At 43.4% G+C, this 20126-nt stretch overlaps 1 protein-coding gene across 8 annotated transcripts in view; it reads right to left on the reverse strand.

The window, feature by feature from the left end:
• Positions 1 to 20126, reverse strand: part of TRERF1 (transcriptional regulating factor 1) — a 140693-nt gene that overhangs the window by 81847 nt on the left and 38720 nt on the right. For 6 of the 8 annotated variants that reach the window (XM_045008427.1, XM_045008433.1, XM_045008425.1 and 3 more), the window contains one exon: positions 14349 to 14399. The gene's annotated coding sequence lies outside the window, so the exon portion shown is untranslated. Of the gene's footprint in view, positions 1 to 6881; positions 6941 to 14348; positions 14400 to 20126 lie in introns of all 8 variants that reach the window. The other 2 variants (XM_045008428.1, XM_045008432.1) reach the window with 1 other exon arrangement.

The raw sequence follows: 20126 nt of genomic DNA on the forward strand, positions 1-20126 counted from the left end.
AAGCCCTTTTATCTGTCTGTTCAAATTCAGCAGACAGCCACTCCACCTCTGCCCTCCACCCCAGTGGAAACTTTCCCCCCTTTGCTTCACAGATACTATGCAGGACACAGCAGACAGCTATGACCATTGGGCTATTTTTCTCACTGAGGTCCAATCTTGTAAGTAAACAACGCCAGTGATCCTTCAAACGACCAAAGGCACATTCAACTGTCATTCTGCACCAGCTGAGCCTGCAGTTGAAGCATTCCTTGGTGCTGTCAAGGTGGCCAACATACAGCTTTAGGAGCCACGGGAACAAGAGATAGGCTGGGTCTCCCAGGATCATTATTGGAGTTTCAACATTACCAATGGTAATCTGCCAGTCAGGAAAGAAAGTCCCTGCTTGCAGCTTTCTGAACAGTCATGTGTTCTTAAAGGTGCATGTGTCATGCACATTCCCTGACTGCCCACATTAATGTCAGTAAAGTATCCCCAGTGATCCATCAGTGCTTTCATTACCATAGGAAAGTACTGATGATGTACTCTGTGGCAATGTGGTCTGGTGGGGATATGCATGCTATCTACCGCCCCACTGCAATTTGGGAAGCCTATTGCTGCAAAACCATCCACTATGTCCTAAACATTGCCCAGAGTCACAGTCCTGCTTAGCGGGAGGCGATTAATGGCCCTGCACACTTGCATGACAGTGGCCCCTGCGGTGGATTTCCTGACTCTCAGGTAATCTGGCATTGCAACTTTCCACAGTGCAATCATCACTTGCTTTTCAACTGTCAGCGACGCTCTCATTTTGATGTTCCTGTGCTGGAGAGCAGGGGAGAGTTCAGCACACAGATCTAAAAATGTGGCCTTGTGTATCTGAAAGTTCTGCTACCACTGCTCGTTCTGCTAACCTGCATCGCAATGCGATCCCACCAGTCGGTGCTTGTTTCTCAGGCTCCGAATCCACATTCCACCATCTCCAGTTGCTCCATGAACGTCACCAACAACCTTGAATTATTTCTATGTCCCACAACAATCTAGCCTCCAAGGAATTGTCATGTTCCCAGCGGCTCCACAAATACTAAAGGATCCTGTGTCCTGTGCTTGAAACGCTCATGAAAATAGTGCAGACCTGTGCAGGCTCCATGCTTCTGTCAGAGATGGCAGACATGCAGGTTTGTGAGAGTTTTGAAAAGATGGTGCAAAATATTATGGGATGCAGATGAAATTATGGCATGGAGAATGCTGTATTATAGGAAGTTGCCCCCTTGCTCCCAGTCACCCCTGTGCGACTTGTACAGGCTCTGTCAGGCATTGCAAAAGCTTCCCAAAACACCCTGTGCTGCACAGTGGCAAGCTGCACAGTGGGATACCTATCCATCATGCACTGCACTCTGCACTGATACAAGCACTCCTGGTGAGGGCATGCACTGCTAACACAAGGAGCCAAGTGTGCACATGCACAAAAGATGTAATAACTGCGGCAGATGTATGCCAACATAACTTAGGTCGACATAATTTTGTAATGTATTCCTGGCCTGTCTAGTCAGGAGATCCTTTTAATTTCTTATACAGATGCTTATTCAATTAAGGGCGTATATGGCTCCCTCTGGCTACTAGGCAAATATAACAGTGTAATGGCAAGGTGGGTGAGCTAATAACTTTTACTGGACCAACTTCTGTTGGTGGGAGAGACAAGCTTTTGAGTTTACACCAAGCTCTTCTTCAATGTAAGCTTGAAAACTTCTCTCCCACTAACAGAAGTCGGTCCAATAAAAGATATTACCGTACCCATCTTGTCTATCTAATATAATAGGACTGACAATGCTACAACAACACTGCATACATAGTGTAATGGCAGACAGGAAACAATCATTAACTTGTTTCTCTTCTGAAGGAATTCAGAGACTGAACACCATCATTCCTGCAAAAAATAGAAACTGACTATTGATAACTGGGATCAAATTCCTGCGAGTAATTATGGAAAAGGGGGAAAAAAGTTAGGAACAACATGGAATTGGGGAAACAAGGCATCGGATCCTCATTCTCTATTCCATAGATGCTGTGCCTCGAAGATGGGGGAATTTACAGAATGTCACTTAATGGAAACTTTTTTCCCCCTCCCCTTTAACTAACACTGTGTGGTCCTTTGCCTTTCTTGGTATGTCAGAGCAAGAGAATTCCATTTTCTGTCACTGTACAGTCCCCACCAATGCAGTATCACAGCACAGCAACATCTTTCCAGCTCAGTGAATCTGAGTAGACCTCTGAATTCCCCATTTTGGAACAGCTTTCTGGGTTTTCACAGTACTTCCAGGCCAGACCAAAAACAAAATCCAGATCTCCCACGTGACCATTCAACTCATTAGCACTGCAGAAATGTGCCAGAGTACCTGAGGCAAAGACTATAAACAATTAGCAACTGACTGGACCTGACTGGAAGGCAAGGTACGGTTATGAACAGAATAGTCAATGAAGCACCATTGGGATCTGGTGAAGAGGTTGCAGCAATGGCCAAAGGATAGACTCCTTTACCAACTGTGGTCAAGATAAAAGTGATTGCAGTGCTCTGCAGGCAGATTTAATACCATGCAGAGGGTGGAACACATGCTACTACTGTTGCCCTCAACGGTCAAAAATCATGACAAGCTATAGGAGTTACACCAGTCTCCTGGTAAGAACCAACCCTACACATGAGAACCCTACACAGATGGAATCTTTAGAGAAGGACTGTGAATTTTACAGATAGATAGGCAGACTGAGGAGGTTATGTCCCACAAGTTCACACAGCCAGCCAAACTAGGCACTGATTACACAGGCACGTAACCCCTCTGAGTTCCATGAGGTGGAATTTGGAACTCTAACTGTCCCAGCGAGTCAGTGGCAGAGTGTAAACAGGAGACAGTCACCTCTTAAGTGCCTCCCTCCTGCTGCTGCATGCCCCCTGGAGATCATCAGCCTCACTTGGAAAATCTTCAGTGGCTCAAGCCCATTGCTGGGTCACACAATCCAAATGAACACCTTCTGGGTTAACAAAAATCTAACAAAGCTGTATCTGCCCTTCCCAGAGTCTTCAGCCCAGCTCTGGGCCCTTTAAATTCAGCCCTTTGCTTGAGCTTCCAAACAAACCTTGTCTCCTTCTTGGGATTTACACCATTTCACCAGTGGGGGAACCTGGGCCTGCCCACTTCTCCAGGTTCCAATCCAGGGACCCTGTCGCTCACTTCAATTCATTGCTGCTACTTCCGTGGGCCTCTTCCCACCTGACCCCTTTGTCTTCACCCCTTATCTTAGGGTTAAAGTTCTCAAGTCCTCTCTCACGCAGCTTAAGCAAATGCAACCGAAACAAACTGGTTATCGCTAAAGCGCCTTTGGCGAGAGGGGAATACCTGCCTTGTCTGCCTTTCCTGGGTCACGGTGTTGTAGGATTGTGGGGCTTCCATCGGGGGACCATGAAGGTCCTGGTACGCTCACCACACAAAGCCAGTATTAAGTTCTTAGTCAGGAAGATACAGTACGTTCATTCTAACTCATACTAACTTTTTTTCTAACACTGCACGTTAACTATAACTAACAAAAACTTTATTTCTACTTATTTGGGATGAAAATGTAAACACTGGCATTAATAATAGAGTTAAGCATCTTCTGTTAGCCTGATTCCACATAGCCCCAAATCAGTGAGAATGCACATAGCATGTGTGCTATCTGCGTCTTCTCATCATAAAAGGAACTTAACTCCCTCCACCCACCCAGAGAACATTTTCTTACTGAAATGTGCTCATTAGAAACCAAAATTAAAAGGGATATTGAAAAGCAAGATTATATCAGGGTATGGGTTGAGAAGAGAACAACAACTATCTTCAGACAATTGTCCATCAATTTTTCTTTCAGTCAGAATGCACAGACTCAGTCCTATTTAAGATAAACTTCTAAATCAAAAGTACTGTAAACAAAAATATAACCTTTTCACTCTTTTCTAGCCTAGTGGCATTCACTCCCCATTTCTCCATCTTGAAATCATGGCCCGTTCAAATATATGCAGTTCACAAAACAGCAGGCAAGAAGTGGTTATAGCTATCATTTATTACAAATCAGCATAGAAGACTAATTTCAAAACAGGTGGATATTCATAAGATGGCATATTGCTCTTAATTTTTCACTTATCAAATTGTATTTACTTCACATGCAGATACCTCTCTCAATCATCAATTTTTCACTGAGTGCTCAACACTTCATTTTCCTTTTAAGATACCTCTTATACTTGAACATGCCTTTTACAGAAAGACACTTGGATTGATGCAAGATTCACCTCATTCCTTTTAACCCACTGAAAAACAATATGTCTGCTCTTTGTGCGGATGCCCTTTTCCATGTGGGTGTGTGGACAAGATTTAAAGAAGAAAAGACAATTATTTACATCATGTACTAAAAACAGGAAGATTCAGCAAAGAAAAAAAAATCACTCGCTTTTTCTATTTTATAGCCAGCACTAGCAAGACAGGAGGGGTTCCCCTAGGAGCATGGACTTCTTCCATCAACCTAGCACTGTCTACACCAGGGGTTAGGTCAGCATAGCTTCATCTCTCAGGGGTATAGATTTTCACATGCCTGAGAGATGCACCTATTCCAGTGTAAGTTTCCAGTATAGACCAACACAGAGCACTGGTTCTCAACCTTTTCTCATTTGTGGGCCCCTCAAAATTTTCAAATGGCGGTGCAGACCCCTTTGGAAATCTACTGTCTGTATATATAGTTAAATTCTGTTCCGTCAGTGTCTTTCACAGACCCATTAGATATCGTCTACAGACCCCCAGGATTCACAGACCACAGGTAGAGAACTACTGCCATAAAGTATGTCTACACTACAAACGCCAAGCCAACCCCCAGTATAGACAGTGCTAGGTCACCAGAAAAATTCTTCCAAAGAATTCTGCACTGCGGTAGCATTTTAAGTGTAGATAAGCCCTTACTGTTGAAAACCTTAAGTGTAGCCTGAATTTATTGCTATCAGAGTTAGCAGCCATAAAATCTTTTCTGGGATTTTTAATCTATTTAAGTCAGCTATGGCAAGCCTAGGCAGCAGTACTTTGTCTGACTTTTACTAGTTAACACAGATAACAGGTCAAAAGAGCAAACATTTGCCAATCAGGAACACCTCTGGATCATTAGAGGGGGAGCAGGTGATCGTTCCTATATCCAAAAAGAGTGCTTACTTGTTCTAGTAAGATTCCTGGACTATCAAAGTTACTGAGCATCCAATCAATTCACGTTCTTATTCAGACCAGTGTTTCAATCTCACGGGGTTCAGATCCGGGCAGCAAGTTTAACAGAGAGTCAATCCACAATTTGGCAACCAGATCATTATTATATTACATAGCATCCTTTTTAACTCATGTTGCTGTCCCTTTTAATGCTGAATTTGTTTTTGGGTTCCAGCCAGACACTTAGCATTGCTCTGATACTGCGTCTTGTGGTTTCATGTATTTCCTATTTATGAAAAAGGACCTACAGTATAGCAGTTCCTGGTTTGTTACATTTTCTTCAAATAAAAAGTGTGAGCAGCAGCTTCCTCTATGATGTATTCTTCTATATTGGTGAACATTCTGTTCCCTTTTACCACACTCAGAAAAGCTATAAGATGGGCTTTAAAAAAAAAAAAAAGGAGGCAATAAGATAAGTTGTTCTGAAACAATTCACTCATCTCTAACAAAAACTGACAATTTTTTCCCCACCTTATTAGGTGCCCAGTGTTCAATCAGAAAATATTTCTAATTTCATCCTCTTTTCACACTGCCCTCTGCTTCCAATTTTTTTTTAGCAATCCTTTAAATAATGTGCCATGGTTTTCCCAACTCCACAAATCTCATACATCCCAGTATGGTTTTTATTTAAAAAATAAATACTAAATACATTTCGTATTTACAGTAAGAATACTCTTTGTACATGTAAGACACCTTTCAAGAGAAGACCACAAAATGGCTTGTAAACATTAATTTAGCTTCATCATGTCCTTCTGAGGTAAGTATTACATTTATTTTACAGAAGTGGAAAATAAGACAGAGACAAGTTAAGCGACTTGCCCAACGTCATTAGCCTACCTGGGAAGAAGATCCATACACTCTGACTCCCAGAATTCCTGCTCTAAGAATTACACTACAAATGAAAGGTTCCTCTACCTTCATCCTGAGCAAAAAGCAGACCTTCCCCTCATTCATGTTTCACCATATTACCTTATCATTCAAAAGACTATATACTCTGGCAGAACTCACCAGTCACATTAACGGCCTTGTTGGCTTTTTTATTACCAGATACCCAGCCATGGCCACATTAGCTGAACCCATTAAAAAAACATTAACCACTTTCATTTGGAAGCAATACTCTCAGGGACTGGCCTTTTTTTTTTTTTTTTTAAATACTGTTTCCCTCCCTTGTTTCTCTGGGCAAAGCAGTGGGTTCCCTGATTCCTTTATGCTGTAACAGTGACATGTTTCAAAGGACACAGGAGAAAGTTTCTCTTCTACCTTAAATAGCTATTCCTTCAGGTTGCTCTTTATGAAAAATAATATTATTTTAACTCAACAGAAGAGATACAATATAAGCAAATACAAGAGAAGAGGGACCTACAAACAAGGAGGGGAAGAACACATTATACCACAAGGAAACATACTGAAAATACAAACAAAATACTTAAAATATAACTCCTTCACCAAAAACAAATCACTTGCTCTAATGTAATATTGCGCTAGATGGACCTTTGATCTGACCCAGTATAGCCGTTCTTATATTTGTATGTCTTAATTCAAGTAATCAGAGCTTGCAATTCTTGTGCCAAGGCCTGAATTCACTCCCCACTGTCAACTAACCCATCTCTTATCTAAACCTATTTCCATAATAGGTCTTACCAAAGCCTCTTGCTGAAACTCAGACGACTCTATAGATGACCCCTGGAAGCCAGTTCAGTCTGGAGAAAGTACAAATGTTTGCCAGCTTTAGTCTTTCAAGTAGTCTTAGAATAGTGAGGTGTAGTTCAAAACTCCAACCTTTATTAGGGTATTCAGAATATCTCATCTTATCCCTTTAATTCCCTAATACCATGCCAGGAAGTCACAGAAACAAATACCGTCTCAATCTGGTTCCCACCCTCAGACCAAAACTCAAAACCAGTTAGTCCCTCTGAGTAACTGATACACGGAATGTGCATTTGTGAATTACCATGGAGATAAAGCAGACAACACTTAAGGTTCTGCAGCACCTTCTGTATTGTAACTTGATGTAACAGTAAGTTTTCTAGGTGGCATGGTCCATCCAAGGGACGACACATGAATGAGTTACATATCACATGACAGACAAATTCCAAGCACCTTTTAGATGTTTTAAAACTAACGGCTAAAGGACATCACTGAGACAAGATGTGCTTCTTAAACTCAGCTGGTTTGTGGGATTGACTGTGAAGTTCATTGGACTTCAAGAAAGCTTCCAGTGACGGGAGATGGAGTCACTGGCTTCATCAGTCCTTCCAAAAACTACAGAAAGGGTGATATCTCAAGTTGGAAGCCAGCAGAAAAAGCAGGGAGGGAAAGGAAATTGGGTCATAGGATTTTTTTTCCAAAGCTATTAGACAAATCTGAAGGACGTTTAAGAGTGACACAATGGAGACAAACAAGTTGACATTCTTCTCTTTATACAGCTTCAGATAAGGATCCATGAACATTTGTTTCTACTTATACAGGAAAATATGCAACTTGTTGCTATTATAATTAGTTTCAAATTTTCAAAAAAAGGAGAGGTAGGGTCAAAGTAAAATATCGGCATTCAATAATGGAGTAAAAAATTCATTTGAGGTATGAACCTGCAAGACATCTGTAAAAGCACAGAATACTGACCGAAAGATGACTTTGGGGTTAAGATTCAGTTATTAGCATCTGTGCACAAACTTCTGGGGTTCCCCTAAGCAAGTCACTCAACCACTATGTGCCTCAGTTTGCCCACCTTTATACTGAGGATAACACTTCCTTACATCACATAGATATTGTGAGCTTTAACTTTCTAATATTTATGAAGCATTCAAATAATACTATGGTGATGAGCACTGGTAAATTAATAATAATAGGAGCACCACATTGTAGAATTCAGCACTCTATTTGAAATCAAGCAAAGAGAGCACTAATGTAAGCAATAATGTTACAGTTATCCTGTTGGGGAGAAAAACCTGTCTGCACACCTTATAGCAGCAGAACAAGTTTGAACGGCTTAAGTAATAAGAGAGTTTTGTGCTACTTAAAAAAACAGACCTGAAGTGAAAAAAGTTTCCATATTCCTCATTGTTAAAGAGCAAAAAAGTGGTATATGTTGAAATATATTACTTTGATTTTAGAAAAATCTGCAAGATAAGTAACCATTTGATCCACAATAGACAGTCTGAAGTATGAATTTATTATTTAGACTTTAAATACTATATTTTACTAAACAAATTTTTTTTTGTAAAGGTGAAGGTAAGGTTGATAGCACACATGAGTAATATGAATAAAATTCCTTAGAAGAATGCTGCAGTTAGCAAAAGGGAAAAAAACAAACTACTGTATTAAAAAGTCAAAGCCAGAAGATTCAGAGTTATGGTTAAATTTACCAGAAATCCAAATATCTGAAGGTATGGAAATTCAACCGAGATACCCAAACTATCTTAGCTATGCCCTTTAGCAATCCCAACTTCCCATTTCCCCTCTTTTGTTTCTTTTATTGTTAGTTGTGGGATCCTGCCGGGATATATTCTTGACCAAATGCTATTTAATATCTTTATCAATGACCTAGAAGAAAATATAAAAATCAATAGTGGTAAAATTTGCAGAGGACACACAAATTGCTGGATCAGTAAATAATGATAGGGAAAGGTCAGTTATACAGATTAATCTAGATCTCTTGTTCAGGTGGGCTTATTTGAACATAGGTTTTAATACAGCCAAATGCAAGGTCATATCTCTAGAAATAAAAAGTATAGGTCACACTTACAAGATGGGGGACTGTATTGTGGAATGAAGTGACACTGAAAAGGACTTAGGGTATGTCACCACAGAAGTTGGGAGGGTGCTTCCCAGTATGGGCAGGCAGATGCGCTAGCTCTGCTTGAGCTAGCACACTAAAAATACCACGGTAGCCGCAGCAGCTCAGGCTACTCCCAACTACAACCCTGCCTGACCCCCTGCCATCCATGCCACTGCAGCCACACTGCTATTTTTAGTATGCTAGATCTGCTTGAGCTAGCACATCTGTCTACCCATGCTGGAAAGCACCCTCCCAGCTGCTGTGTAGACATACCTTAGTGGCAATGGTAAATAATCAGGTGAACATGAGCTCCAAGTGCAAAGTGGTTGCTAAGATGATGAACACGAACCTTGGATGCATAAGCAAGAGAATATCAAGTAGATGTAGGGAGGTGGTATTACCTCTGTATATGGCATTAGTGAAAACATTAATGGAAAACTGTCCAGTTCTGGTGTTCTTAGTTCAAAAACTATATTTAAAAAACTGGAAAGCATCAAAAGTATAAGAAAAATTATTTGAAATCTCAATAGGCCTTGTAGTGCGAGACTTAAGAAACTCAATCTATTAAGTTTTTTTGAGGGAAAGGTAGGTGCTGACTTACCACCAAGACGGCTCAGTGCTTCAACAAGATCATCTCATGAATGAAAACAATTGGCTGAAGCTGAACCTGAGCAAAACAGAGCTGATGCTGGGCAGAGGAAAACATTTTGAAGAGTTAGCAGCCACAGTGCTTTGATTAAAGGTACAGACCCACAACTGGTGAAATCAGTCCATAATATAGAAGTACTCTTGGATTCCTCACACACTAAACTCTCTCACAGCAGCATCCACGAGTAACGCATTCTGTCATCTCCAATTGGCTACGAGACTTCAACCCATCCTGCCAAATGACGACTTGGACTCAGTTATTCACAACTTTCTCATCTCTCAGCTGGACTACAGCTATGTGATATACTTGGGCACAAAGGCTTCAGCACTTAGGAAGCTACAACTAGAACAGAATGCTGCAGCACATCTCCGCAGCAACACAGGCTAGTAGGAAACTTGTTCTCTGCTCTCTCATTGGCTTCCAGTAGAATATCAAATTGAATTCAAGGTCTCGGTCCTTATCTTCAAGGCGCTCCATGGCCTAGGCCCAGAGTATCGAAAAGATTGCTTAAAGCTCCAGAATGAAGATGTGGTTGACAGTTTTGCTCCTCTCACGCAATGGAACTCTCTACCGTTAAGAGTTAAGTTCATCTATACAGGAGACAACTTTTTTGACCAGGCCAAGACCATGGAATAAAATCTCCCAGCAACTACCAGCCATCCTTCTGTTCCAAGTGCAAGACTCATTTCTTTGAATTTGCCTTCTCTAAAGAATACTTAGTGTGTGTGGGTGGGTCTCTGTCTTGTCTTGGTAAGCTTGTGTTTTAGTAGTGTATTGAGTTAAACAGGAATTTGTACAGTAGGTTTTTTGTGTAAAATGCAAGGCTGGAGTTGGTACCAGTGAGTAGTCTGAGTTTCTTGTTTACTTAGAGCAGGGGTCGGGGCAACCTTTCAGAAGTGGTGTGCCGTGTCTTCATTTATTCACTCTAATGTAAGGTTTCGCGTGCCGGTAATACATTTTAATGTTTTTAGAAGGTCTCTTTCTATAAGTCTAGAATACATAACTAAACTATTGTTGTATGCAAAGTTAATAAGGGTTTTAAAATGTTTAAGAAGCTTCCTTTAAAATTAAATTAAAATGCAGAGCCCCCCGGACCGGTGGCCAGGACCTGGATAGTGCGAGTGCCACTGAAAATCAGCTCGCGTGCCGCCTTCGGCACACGTGCCGCAGGTTGCCTACCCCTGACTTAGAGGATCACCATGGGGGCAGAGATAAGGTAGTATGGATATCTGTCAAAGGCTCCCCTGAGCCAGGTACCCCATGGAGCAGGCTCACCTCAGGTTTTACACCAAACAGTTGAACGCTGAGCTCAAAATAGCTACTTGGGCATTACAGTCCATAACAAACAATAAATCCCTCACAGAGATCCAAGGCAAACACTGTCAAGGTTAAGCCCCTAACTAGGCCAGGTTACTTGGGTTAGGGCAGGGAGAGCCTTCCTTCCCTGGCTTCATCCTGACCCATAGTAGAAGCAGCCAGCCCTTTTTATCCTGCATGCTAGGCCCTGATTGGCCTCCATCTGCTCCTGGTCCTTCGAGGTGCTGAAGGACTAACTCTTGCTGATTCTGCCTGCAACTGATCATGGGAGGCCTCTTTAGGCAACCCCTAGGAGGTCCAAAGTTGCTGCTCTTCACCTTCCATCAGGGTCCCTTCTTAGTACAGGGCACACTAATGTGGTGGGCCTTCTGGCAGAGAGCAGCAAATGCCTAGTAATCTCCATCACAGTATCCTACCTATCAATTTCCATATGTTAAAATATTTGGGGTTTTAGTAAATTTAATCTTAACTCTGAATTTCCAGGCTTTTGAATGGTGGGGGGGGGTTTGGTTGGTTTGGTTTTCTCCCCAGTTATGTCCAACTTTGTTGTAAGGATTTTTAATCATTAATTACTTATACGTTCTATCAACCTTAATTTCACCTCAGCAAAGTCATTGTCTCTGATATTGCTTATTTTTTTAAAGACAGCCTGAACGTGGATTAGGGATAAAGATTGGGGTAAAAGCACTCACTCCTACCTTTCCATACTAGGGGTGAAATCCTCTCCAACTAAATTTTATCGCTCTCTGCATTTTCCTGATTTTTGTGTTTTTGGAGGGGTTTTGGCTGCAAGTGGAGAAAAAAAAGATTTTTTTGGAAACTGGTGAACATGTTTGTTACTTTGGCGTTGTAAGTAAGTAATCCTTGTTTTGACTTACTTCAAAATCCAGAGGGGGAAGGGAGGGGCGGGGAAATCAGCCAAAGACCTCACTCACCTACCAGTTTTAAGGAAGATATTTCTTTTTTTGTGGTATTTAGGAGCAGGGGTTTCTAATGAAAATCAACTTTCAGTCTTAATTATGAAGAGGTTGCTCTCTCTCCATAGTAATGGTAATGACAGCGGCCTCTTATATAACAGCATCATTCATGTGCACAGCACTTTGCAAATAATTAAACTAATTATTGCAACACCCTGAGAAAAAGAGAAATAGGATTATTGCCATTTCACTGATGGACAAACTGACTCAAAGAACTAAGGTGTGTTACCCCAGGCCACAGGGACTGTCATTGTTGGGGCCGCAGTTAAAACTCAGAACGTCCTAGCTTCCAGCTCCATTTTAAATCCCTTATAGCTATACCACACCTCCTCCCGATATTACACGTGCATTACAAACACAGGGAAAAAACTAACCATCAGTGTGCTTTACAGGCAAAAACTGAAAATGGCTCTGTTTAATTTCCACATCTTTATCAACATTTTATAAGAAACTGAAGTCAGTGTCAACTATTCAGTGACTAGAGGAAATAATGTTACAGAAATTTTAGATACCTAAACAGTTTACAGTATAGTCGGGCCAGATCATCCATAATAAAACTGTCTATTTGGGTAAAAATCAAGATAAGAATCTTAAACATGTTCCGAATTCCTGCATCCAATATTTTATAACAGAATACTCATGGCATTTAAACTTGGGAAAGCTAGTGAGACAAAGATGGGAAGGGGGAAGTGGGTATTCCATTTCTACATTAAAAGCAGAACTGCATAAACTCTGTTCTTTCATAACATGGTACTTATTTAAATATACCAAAGATACTAAATTTGTGGAGAAATGTCATGTCTAGTCCTCTCAGCCACTGATGTTAAACATGTTCCCTTGTAGTTTTCCTATAATTTGCTCAACAGGAAAGCTGTTAACCTATTCACATTTCTTAGGATATTACTTGTACTTATACAGGGCATATTTTCCTACTTGACTGCCTGAAGTTAGATAACTAACTTAAGTGGTTTGTTTCTCCAAAAGACCTGAGCATCCACATTTCCATTGTTGTCAATGGGAGCTGCAAGTGCTCAGCACCTATGGGTGAAGGGGGCTGGGGAGATATCAAGCAACTTTTACTCAGCTCTCTAAATTCACACTGGAGGCAGCTATCTTCATGTACTCAGGTGTGACGTTATGAGTGTAATATAATATTTCATTGGAAGGTGACAGGGCCAGAAAGAGTTAATCAACTCACAGACTGACCTGACCCATGGGTGAACCTTAAGGACTGGTTAGGAAGATCTGTAAAGGAATAGAGCTTTGAAATGCAAGTCTGCATTGTTAGAGGTAGAAGGGTAGATGTTTGCTCAGGTCTTGTGATGTAAGCAAACCAGTCTTGTCTATTGCTATAGTTTTAATTCAAAGATCAAAATAGGAATATTAACATTTATAAGGATACTTGAGTGAAATAGTATTATTGTCTATGTGTCTCTTTGAAGGTTGTGGTACCCTGTATCTGAACTGTTTAATGGATAAATTACTCTGTGCTAATTGCCAGGAGATTTGGGAGAAGGAGTTAAGCCTATTGTTTTCTCAGGCCGAAAGGCTGCTGGAAATGTATAAGAACCCTGGGACACGATCCTTCTTCATCTCAGATCTGCTTTGGGTTTCAAGAGGGGGAAACCTTAAGCCATAATGATTGAGATCCCCAGTCATTGACTGGAGCCACCCTGAATATGGAAATTGGACTATAACCTATGGACTATTTCTAAAAGGACTTTTGGCAACTACAAGCTCACCTCTACTATGTATCTGAACCTCAAGAATTTAATTCAAGTCTGTATGTATATTGATCTTTTAACCAACACACGCTCTCTTTTCTTTTTTAATAAATTTTAGCTTAGTTAATAAGAATTGGCTATAGCATGTATTTTGGGTAAGATCTAAGTTATAATTGGACCTGGGTATGTGGCTGATCCTTTGGGATTGGAAGAACCTTTTCTTTTATATGATGAGATCAGATTTTTAGGAATCATCATCATATATCTGACAGGTGTGTCTGGACGGAGGCCTGAGGCTGGGTACTTTAAGGGAACTGCGTGGTTTGGACTTCTAAGTGACCAGTGAGGTACTAGAGAAGCTGTTTTGTGCTGGTTGGTAAATCTAAGTATTGAAATAACCACCAGCATTTGGGGTTTGTCTGCCCCGTTTTGTTTGCAGTTCACCCTGATTGAGTGACCTCAGCTGGCTCCCACCGGCAGAAATCAAGCAACTTTTACTTAGCTCTCTAAATTCACACTGGAGGCAGCTATCTTCATGTACTCAGGTTAGAAAATAATGGATCTGTGAGTTTTCCCAAGTGCAGAAAAAAGAATTTTTTCCAATACTTGCCACAGATTCTCCATAATTTGTAGCAAAGAAAATAAAACTATAACTTAAGTTACCTGTTGTTGTATTATTGAGATCAACTTTCTAATGTCTTCCTGAGCTGGCTTCTGTGGGGACAAAAACATATCATATGTTTAGGGGAATTATTCAAAACAGCGTAGTAAAAGATTTGTGTGTTCCTTTGAATTAACAAACAAAACAAGCTACAGCATATCCATTTAGTCAGAAAACACTTGCTTAGTTAGGTCCCAATCCTGCTCCCAAGAATTTCAAGTAATTAAATTCCCAATAACATTCATCATGCAGTAACAGGCCATTACTACTCTATTTACTTACTACACTGTAGGTTTACTAAATCAGAGTTTTTCATTGCCAGGACCCATTAAAAAAAAAAGTTCGCAAAACAGAGTGTTACTGCAAAATGCATTAACACAGTACCTCCCAGCCACTAGTGGCTTTTAAAAATAATCTGAATATACCTAAGTGTAACATTTTTCAGATGATCAGTATTAACCAGTAATCTAATTCTGACATGTTAAGACAAGTAACCTTGGCATTGCAACTCATCAAGCCCAAACTAGTGGGGACAGGAAGGTCACTGTTATTTACTTGCCAGTTCCTTCCAAAATCCCACAGTGTAATTTCAATGAATAAATTGATTTCATCTCATAGTGTTTCTTATAATGCTTTCATACTTCTGACCAACTTGTCAGCGAGGCCCCCAAGTGGAACTTGCAGAACCAGAATTAAGATTTACAAGGGCCTTAGGCTTTGGAAAGCAAAGAGAATAAAAGACCACTGGCAGGAGGAAGGAAAGGTGCTCTGGTGGCAAGTCTGGCACCCACCAACACACTGCAGCATTACCCACTCTCACAGTTTTAATGTAAATCTCAATTTCTGTTCCGTTTTTTAAAAGGGTTCTCATGAATTTCTGACTGCTGGCTTCAATCCTATGAAATCTGCCCTTATCCAAAGGGGACAGCATCTCTCATTACTGTCAATAGAACCAAAGCTACAGGCTGCCCTTAGCTATCTAGCTACCATGTCTCTGACCTTTGTAGAGGAAAGTGAAACTGCTTCCAGAAAAGATGGATGCCATCTTCCATTGGCTGAAATGGGTCTAACAGAGGGAAGATGGTGGCTCCTCAGTCTCCATACAAATGCCAGGCAGGGGACAGGAGAATGCAGAGTTTCAGGAATGAGACCATGGGGGCAGCAACAAAGGAAAATGTGCTAAGAAAGAGGATGTGCAGGGATGATCAGGGAAATGACCCGGGGAGGTGGGGGTGGGGCAAGTAGGGAAGGAAATAGGAGGCAGACAAGGAGGGTGCAGGGAAATATGGTGCGGCAGAGAGAGAACCTGTGGTAGGAGACAGAAGGTTAAGAGAGGGAAATATAAGAGGGCAAGTTAATGAGGTAGATGGTGGACTGGAGATTATAGGGGATCACGAAGCGAGAATATGAGTGAGATAGCTGCCTATTCTGCCTTGTTAGGGATGGGGAGGGGGAATTATGAGTTACCGAATGCCACCTCCTCTCACACACGATAGGAGAGAGTAAGTGCAGCCCCTTCCAAGCAGTGAACAGGGAAGCCACACTTTGTGTATATTTAAGGTTATTTTTGATCCTGAAATTATCTCTCAAGTTAGGGGTGGGGAGCTTACCCATACAAGGTGAGAAATATCCAAAAGCAGGCAAAAATGTAATTTATTTACGGTTTTAAATCTGATTTTTAATCATGATATTTTGGGCACTAACTCAGAGCAACAAACTCCTTGTAACTGAATCAGCTGGACCAAACCAGTCTGAGTACAAACCTTTTATTTTGTCCATATTAGCCATGATGTTTCAATTTAAAAACACCAGTTGCCCATCAGCTCTGCTGTTTTAAACCATGTCAACTGCAATGCCTGCTTGGAACCTTCCAGAGGTAGTGAATAATGGAAGATTAAAAAGGTCACATGCACTGTGGGACAGCAGCAGGAGGACTAGCTGAACCATTTTAGCTATTCTGTGCTCACATTAGCACTAAACCAGTCCAGACTGAACAAGTTCTGTAGACCTTCTGAAAGCAAGCTTAATCTACACAGTTCTGGGAACACACACGTGTACAGGTGACATGATTTACAAGCATTTTAAGTCACCATTTCTCAAATGCGGCCACCGTGGCCGCATGCAGCTACCAGGGGGTTTCCCTGCAGCCATAGCAGTTTACTGGGTGGGGGGGGACCATTGGCCCCCCCTTAGTTCCCTGTAAGCTGCGCAGCAGCCTCTTCAGCGCCGCGCAAGCGCTCAAGGAACACGCCCTTCCCCCAGCCCCCAACCTGCTGCGGCCGGGGCGCCCCTCCACCAGCCCCAACTCTGCTGCAGCCTGGTCCTGCTGCAGCTGGGGCGGCATGGCCCCAGACTCGGCCGGAGCAGCCCAGCCCAGCCCAGGCGCCCCTCCCCCAGACCAAACCCAGCCCCGGCCCGGGCACTCCTCCCCTAGCCCGAACCCACCTCAGCCCGGCCCTGCTGGGGCAAGGGGGCGCCTATCCTGGAGCTGCCATGGCGGGGAGAGGCGCTCTCCCCCCACAGCCCAAGTACTGCTGCTGCTGCGGGCAGAGAAAGCTGCAGGGAGTCCTCTCTCCCCACCATAAACCCGGAGTATCCTCCTGCACCCCTCATCCCTGGCCACACCCCAGAGCCCGCAAACCCCTGTACCCCAGCCCTGAGCCCCCTCCCACACTCCAAACCAAATCGGCCCCACCCCCATCAACTGAATTTTGTTATGTGCATCAATATGAAGGTGATGTGTGACATCACCTCCATGTTGGTGCACATAACAAAATTCATTCCGCACATGGATAGGAAAAATTAAGAGAGAACACTGCTTCCCCTTCCTCCCTGTTGCTGCCTGCGCCACCTCTCTGGAGACACAGGTGGGACACAAAATGCTTAAGGAGCAAGGTGAGGAGGCAAGGGGGGGGCGAGCAAGCAAGGAGGTGAGTGGCAAGGGAGAAAGGAGGCAAGCGGCGAGCCAGCAGCAGGATGAGGAGGCGGGTGGGGGAAGAGGGGGTCTGGCTGCAAGCGCGGGAGCGAGGAGGTTAGCAATGAGCCACCAGCGAGCAGGGGTTCTTGCGGTGGGCAAGGGTGAGAGGTGGCAAGCGGCGGTTGGGGGGGGTGAAGAGGGAAACAGGAGGCAAGCAGCAGGCAGGGGGGTCAGGAGGCAAGTGGCGGACGCACGGGCAGAGGGTGGCCGCATTCTGAGCCTACCAAATAATTTGTTGCGATGACTCCTGTAAATTAAGGTGGCCAGTATGGCTCTCAGAATGGTAACATTCTCTTAAGTTAACAAAGCCAGAGAGAAAATCATATAAAAAAAACAGGGGGCAGGAGAGTTAGAAGGGCTGAATAAAGATAGGTGATAGAATACAAGGAAAACCTTTCTGACATGGAATGATAGAACAATTAGCAAAGAAAAGACCATCCCGCCAAAATAAATAAATAAATAAATGTGTGAAATGCTATTATTTATATATTTACATGGCACCTTTTACCTGAAGACCCACTACATCACTCCACTAACTATATACATACATCACTACTGGAATGCAGCCACCGCTGGGGCTGAGGATGGAACCTAAAAAGCATATACTATACTGCCCAACAGTGGATGCAAAGGGGGAAATTTGACTGGACAGCAGGGCAAACTCCCACAACTTTCAACAACTATGTCTGGCTCTTTCATGTCCATACAGCTCTGACATGCATTTAATTTTTCGGCTTTTTCATGGACATCCACACACATACATAGGCAACCACACAGAAAAAAACCTTTCATATCTGTTGTACTTTGAGATATGTTGCTCGTGACCATTCCATTCTAGGTGTGCACGTGCCCATGTGCACAGCTGTCGGAGACTTTTGCCTTAGTGGTATCTCCGTAGGGCCGGCTGTGGCACTCTCTGGAGTCCGCGCTCATGCCACGGCATATCAGGCACCGCCGGCTCTACGACAAAAAGGAACTGAGAAGGCGACAAGTCCAACAGAGGGGCAGGAGGGCGGGTAATGGAATGGACATGAGAAACACATCTCAAAGAGCAACAGTTACGAAAAAGTAGGTAAATGGTTTTTTCTTCGAGTGCTTGTTCACGTTAATTCCATTCTACATGACTCACGAGCAGTATCTGTGGAGGTGGGCTTGGAGTTCACTGCTTGGCGACTTGCAGTACTGCTCTACCGAAGCCAGTCATCCAGGGCCTGCTGGGTAAGCTCCTAGTGGGACGTGAAGGTATGGACCGACAATCAGATGGCCGCCCTACAGGGCTAAAAAGGCTGCCGAAGAGGCCTGCACCCTGGTAGAGTGGGCCTTGACTATTTCCGGGAGCGACACCTTTGCTAGATCATAGCAAAAGCAACTGCAGGCAGAGATCCAGGAGAAAATTATCTGAGTACAAACAAGTTGACCTTTCATCCTGTCGGCCACAGCGACAAATAATTGCGTTGACTTGCAGAATGGCTTGGTCCTTTCAGGCCAGAGCCCTCCTGACGTCCAGGGCATGTAGCCTTTGCTCCTCTTCCGACTTATGCGGCTTTGGATAGAATACCGGTAAGTAAATTTCTTGGCTCAAATAAAACTGAGACCCCACCTTAGGAAGGAAGGCTGGGTGCAGTCTTAGGTGGACCTTGTCCTTGTAGAAGACCATGTAAGGTGGCTCTGAGGAGAGCGCCCGAATCTCGGATACCCGGCAGGCCGACATGTCCGCGAGCAGGAACGTGACCTTCCAGGAGAGGAGGAGAGAGCAGGAAGCCAAAGGCTCGAAGGGGGGGGACCCATGAGCCGTGACAGCATCAGACCAAAGTCCCACAGAGGAACAGGATCCCTGATGTGCGGGTAGAGGCACTTCAGGCCCTTGAGAAATCTGGCTGTGATATCCTGAGAGAAAACCAACCTGCCTTCAAGCAGTGGGTGAAAGGCTGAGATGATCGCCAGATGGACCTTGATGGATGAGAGCGACAATCCCTGAAGCTTGAGGTGCAGGAGGTAATCTAGAATGATCTGCAATGTGGCTTGCTTGGGACAGAGCCCCTTATTTGCCATCCAGCAAATGAATCGCTTCTATTTGGCCAGATAAGTGGCCCTGGTGGAGGGCTTTCTACTGCCCAACCGGACTCGCTGGACCTTGGACGAGCACTGCCATTCTTGAGCGTTTAACCACGCAGCAGCCAAGCCATCAGATGAAGCGCTGCCAGGTTTGGTTTCAGGAGACTTCCGTGGTTCTGGGACAATAGGTCTGACCTGAGCGGCATCCAGAACAGGGTCACCAGCGAGAGGTCCAGCAGAGTGCTGAACCAGTGTTAGCATGGCCATGCCAGTGCTATGAGGATGACCTTTGCCTTGTCCTGCTTGATCTTCATGAGGACCCTGGACGGCAATGGCACCAGAGGGAAGGCATACATCAGAGCCCCCAACCAGATCAAGATGTTTCTGAACCTGATCTGAGGACTGGCCCCTTATCAACCAGTCACCAAGGTATGGGTAAATTTGGACTACCCGACACCACAGGTAAGTGGCCACTGGCATTATACACTTTGTGAACACTCTTGGGGCCAAGGAGAGACCAAAGGGAATCGCCATGAACTGGAAATGGTGCTGGCCCAACGTGAAACAGAGGAAACACCGGTACCCCAGGAATATAGAAGTATGTGTCCTTTAAATCAAGGGTGGCGTACCAGTCTCCTAGATCCAGGGAGGGGGATGATGGAGGTCAGGGAGACCATACAAAACTTCAATTTTTGAGACACTCATTGAGGCAGCACAGGTCTAGAATAGGTCTGAGGCCCCCTTTTGC

The sequence above is a fragment of the Mauremys mutica genome, chromosome 3, assembly GCF_020497125.1.
Source record: "Mauremys mutica isolate MM-2020 ecotype Southern chromosome 3, ASM2049712v1, whole genome shotgun sequence".
NCBI classification, from domain to species: Eukaryota; Metazoa; Chordata; order Testudines; family Geoemydidae; genus Mauremys; species Mauremys mutica.